The following is a 4,001-nucleotide window of genomic DNA, read 5'->3' on the forward strand; positions in this document are numbered from 1 at the left end:
TAATGGGGTCTTAGCTCCCTGCCCCTCTTCTTATAGCCCCATTCTTCCCCCCACCCCCCAACATGCTGCAGAGGGGTGGTGCCTACTCCTGCTGTCCCCGTGACCAGCCCAGGAGCAGGGGAGGTGGGACTCAGCTACTTCATTCAATATTGCCTTGAAAGGAAACTCCATGGGGCTGAGCCAGGAGGGGTGGGGCAGACAGGGGAACAGGATGGGAGATGGCCAGGGGCAGGGCAGACATGGTGGCAGATGGGAGGTGGCGAGGACACTGGGGCCGATGGGGAGGGGGATGGGAGGTGTTGAGGGCCAGGGCAGATGGGGATGAGGGATGGGGCCTGGTGAGGGCCAGGGCACACAGCAGTGGGGGATGGGAGGTGGCGAAGGCCGGCCAGGCAGACTCCAGGCTGAAACATTGGCCTCATCCGGGTGGGTTGGTTTGTCTCATGCTGGTGGTGACAGGGTGAAGTTCCTGATTCTCCTCCTCATGAGCAAGGCCAATAAAGCTTCAGACATCCCGGGGCCTCACATCTCTGTCCCTGTGTCTGGCGCTGTGGCCGTCTGTGCTCCAAGCAGTACCCTGGCATCCCCGTGGTGATATGATTCAGCTATGCTGTGTACACAGTGTGCCTTGTGAGGTATCATTCTAAAAGGCTTGATCTGTTGAACAATAATGTCCTGGTGGATTGATTGTGTTGTCATTGTATGGGAAGTTATGAAGTTTTCCTCGGTGTGTGTCACTGGAAGATGTTGTGAGGTTGGGAGCAGTGAAGAAGCCAGACGGTGCTGATGGCCCATTAAGGGAAATGCACACTGCCAGGGACTATCACGTGTGTACAATGAAGGCTTCTCAGAGGGAGCCCGTAGGCAATGGACAGGGCTTGACTCATGTCATAGCAGAAGACTTTCCAGCAAACTGGAAGACCATATAAAGGAAGGGACATGACTTTTGGCCTCTCGCCCCCCAAAACTAAACACCTGGAAGCAGTTCTGGAGAACAAAGACTGTGAACAGGGGAGGTGGTTCCAGACTGCAAAGGAGAATCCCAGCCTATGTACTAAAGAACTCGACCATCTATCGGGTGTAGCCTATGATTTTAGTTTGGTATTCATTTACTGTGTGATGTCATGATTACATTCTATATACTTATTATATGTTAATCAGAATTGATTTATAGGATTATAATAGTATAATATTAAGCAATATTTCAAGGAACTAGGTAATAAGTCAGACAAGCTGAAACACAAGAAGACTGTAGGCTGAGGCCTGCTGAAAGACTTTAGCTTAGCTATTTTAGGCCTTGGATACAAGCTGGCAACCTAAAAATGACCTGTTGCCCTAAAATCCCTATAAACATTTTAGGAGCAAGGAAGGGACGCCTGCCACTTTTCCAAAAGAAATATGGAACAAAGTAAGTCACCCAGTCAGGCATTTATTGCAACAATTCCAACTCCACAACTCCTGGGAGGCCTTTGGGCGAGACAACATTAAACCCCACGGGAGAGCATTAGTTAAAAACCAGCTACTGCAGTGCTTGGGGCCCCTAGAGATCCCTGAAATTTACTGTATTTCCTCTTTGAAAAGGAAAAGGTAAACAAAAAAACAAAAAAAGGCTTAAGAGGTGAAAGAAATAGCCCCGGACTGTGTATACATAGCATGTAATAACCTATGGAAAAGATTTAAAAGAAAGGAAAACAACTGGAGAAGGCAAAACAAGCCTTATGCAAAGAGCAGAAGACTAGTTACACATTGAAAAAAACAACTTAGTAGGGTAAAGGAGGTAAATCCTGAACTCCTTAATCAAGTTTGGCAAGAGAATTAAGCTACAGTAAGCAACAACTGCAAGAGGCTGGTTATAAAATGATGATGTGAAAAAAGAAGCCATGGGGCAGGAACATTTGTTTGGTCAAGAAGTAAAAATAGCAAAACTAGCTCACAAAACGCCGGCACTAAAGCAAACTTGTGACATTCTGAAGGATATGTATCAACAGGTAATAGATATTGAAGGTGAAAATGGACAGATCCCTCAAGTAAATGCGGAGGATAATTGCATGGAGATGAAGTTGTCACCTGTATATGTTGTAAATATAATTCCAGATATTCTGGTGGCTATGGTGGAACCTGGGAATGACCAACCCACAGCAAGTGGAGGTAGAATTTCACCCTCACTTACCAGACTGAAAGCTAAAATTAGACAGGAAGAGCAACAAGAAACTGAACAACCTGGAAAATTAGGAATAGAGAAAGTATCAGATGCAAACACAGTTGCAAAAAATTCGGGGGTCGGGGTGGGGGGGGAAGCGGGGAATCTAAAAAAGCTGTTAGTGAAAAAAAAAAAGCAGGTCACAGCCAGTGTTAGTGAAAGTTTTGATAAAAAATTAAATATTAAAGGATTAAACCAGAAAATGAAGCTAACGGCAATTAGTATCTATCGTGAAAGTGGGGGGAAGAAAAAAAAACGGGTAAGCCAAATATATTGGAAGCCCATCCATAAAGGGGGTCTTTTATTGCAAGAAAGTCTTTGCAGTCTTTGCAGTCTAAAAGTAACTTTAATATCTCTAAGCCAATCAAGTCAGAAGCCATAATAAAAAGAACAAGTGGCATAATTCATTTTAAATCTAACATGCCCATTGTACCCCAAGACACTTTAGAGCCCAAGCCAGAGCCTCCACAGAAACCCATGCCAGGGCCGGACTTTCCTAAGGTGCAGGCACCTACCCCAGCCAAACGAAAATGTAAAAGGTTACAGCAAAATTCTCTACCTAAATTGTCCATGGTTAAAGTTGCCCAAACTTGGGAGATACCAGTTCCTCTAGAGGAAGAGGAACCTAGACTCCCCAGTGTAACTGTAAAAAAGAAAAAAGAATCCATTTCTAATGTGGAATCAATTAAATCCAGTAACCATGTCTCTCAATAGCCATAGTAACAAGTATAAGAGTCTTAGAAGACATAGAAAAAACAGTGGGGCCAAAAAAACCCAGGAAATCTGGTGGCTGCTCACACAGTACATTTAGAAACTGTAGTAAAATTGTTTCAGTTGGATGGAGAAGACAAGATTAAGATTTTACAGTTAACTGCAGACAGGGCTTTATGAAATACACTGCCCCCAAAATTTCAAAACAAGACAAGTCATTTAAAGACACTGTAGGGTTGTTAGAAAGAAACATGTCCCCAAGCCAGGCAGGAGTGACTTTGGTAGCTTACGTGAAGCAATGGGAAGGCGAGTCACCGCATACATTTCACAATAGACTTTCAGCAGCTTGGCTCTCTAATGAAACGCCTGGCCAGGAAACAAACCCACAATGTATTAATTTGTTTGTTAACAATTCTTTACCAGCAGTTGAGTGTAAAGTAATAATGCATGTTAACAACTGGGAATTGGTCCTGCTTCGAGCAGGGGGTTGGACTAGATGACCTTCTGGGGTCCCTTCCAACCCTGATATTCTATGATTCTATGATTCTATGAACCCTGGAAGCATCTTCCAGAAGTTCTGGACTTATTGTCTAACGCTTAGAGTTATATTCAAACCCAACAAAAAAATCCCAAGAGAAATCTGATGAAGTGAGCTGTAGCTCACGAAAGCTTATGCTCTAATAAATTTGTTAGTCTCTAAGTTAGGCTCACACACTGAGACAGAAGGTCAATCATCTAGTCCAAGAGGGTTAAATAATATTAAAATCAAATCAGACCAAAAAGGGGCCTTACTACGACATCCCCAACTTCAAAATCCCTGTTAGTATCACCCTGGAAACATGACAGATGGCACAGGGGCACACTCCTTACCATCTTCACCAACCACAAGCAGGAAACAATTCATGCCTGACATGAATCGTTACCGCTTCCGTCCAAGGAGCCCAATCTATCAACCCCCTAGTCCTACAATGGACATGATTAGAAAAGAACTTCGCCAAATTTGAAAAACACTGGGCAATTAAACATTTTGCATTTTTAATTGGCTTAAACCCAATGATCTTCCATTCTATGCATACACCCATCCAATTTT

This window comes from Caretta caretta, chromosome 23 (assembly GCF_965140235.1).
Source record: "Caretta caretta isolate rCarCar2 chromosome 23, rCarCar1.hap1, whole genome shotgun sequence".
Taxonomy (NCBI): Eukaryota; Metazoa; Chordata; order Testudines; family Cheloniidae; genus Caretta; species Caretta caretta.